This window comes from Heterodontus francisci, unplaced genomic scaffold (assembly GCF_036365525.1).
Source record: "Heterodontus francisci isolate sHetFra1 unplaced genomic scaffold, sHetFra1.hap1 HAP1_SCAFFOLD_526, whole genome shotgun sequence".
Taxonomy (NCBI): Eukaryota; Metazoa; Chordata; class Chondrichthyes; order Heterodontiformes; family Heterodontidae; genus Heterodontus; species Heterodontus francisci.
Window position 1 is genome coordinate 923,702 of NW_027141143.1, and position 1,051 is coordinate 924,752.

Here is a 1,051-nt window from a genome sequence, read left to right on the forward strand (position 1 = left end):
AGATCTAGAATGTACCGTCTGAATGGATGTTGCAATCAGATTGCACAGCAACATTCTTGAAGAGGACAAATTTCCAGGGTGATGGAGAAAAGATGGATTATGGGATTAAACTGCCTGTTCTTTAGGGCCCCTGCTGAGGAATACGAGCGAACAACCCCACTGCCCTGTGGTTGTCTCAGGAGAGACTCAGGCCAGGAGAGTAAACCCTCACAGAAAATCATGAGAGGAACCCCTAATGCGGTCATGTGTCACCTTTGTCATGTTTCCAGCAGTTCCTGCAGCCAAACTGCTGCCAAACGTTGAGCTCTGCACTCCTTTGGATCCCTCTAGGGAGGCTGAGAGGGGTGTTTTGATGCTTGAGCAACTCACAACCTCCATACATTCTGTCCAGGAATGCGCCATGGGCAGGTCACTCCATAGTCACCTCACAGCGACCAAAACAACACGGAAGGCAGCAGTTATGGGGACGTCGCTTCTCTTTCAGAGAGCCAGCACAGGCTCGGTGGGTCAACAGGCTTCCTTCTGTGCTCTAAAATTCACTGACTCCATCATGTTCATTATCACATCAACTGGGAGATACAACACAACTCAAGGCTCACAGACAATGATGCCCAGAATATGTTTAGGGATGGGCAACAAATGCTGGCCTAGCCAGCGACACCCCATCTCATGAACGAACACACAAAAAAGGGCAGTTCTCTAATGCTTTGTATGGATAATTTAATTACAGAGCAGGCAGCATTTTAAGCTGTGATGGCCGAGTGGTTAAGGCATTGGATTTGAAATTTAATGGGGTTTTCCTTGTGAAGGTTCAAGACCTGTTCACAGCAAACTTTGCATCTGTTCTCTTGAGTTACCTGCCTGGTGAGGTCACAGACTTGTTTCCCAATCAAATCTGCATCTGCTATAATCTATCAAATCAATTGATGCAAAGCTCATTTTTCCAATTTTAAACATTGAAATGTATTAATTACATATTGTAGTTTTGTTAGATGACAAATGTAAAATTGGGTGAGAAATAAACACTGAAAACAACCAGAAAAAAGTGTTT

The 1,051-nt window shown here is 44.4% G+C and overlaps 1 non-coding gene across 1 annotated transcript; it reads left to right on the forward strand.

The window, feature by feature from the left end:
* Window positions 1–747: 747 nt before the first annotated feature.
* Window positions 748–830, forward strand: trnas-uga (transfer RNA serine (anticodon UGA)). Its single transcript has one exon. It is a non-coding gene; the product is annotated as a tRNA-Ser (tRNA).
* The last annotated feature ends 221 nt before the right edge of the window (window positions 831–1,051 follow it).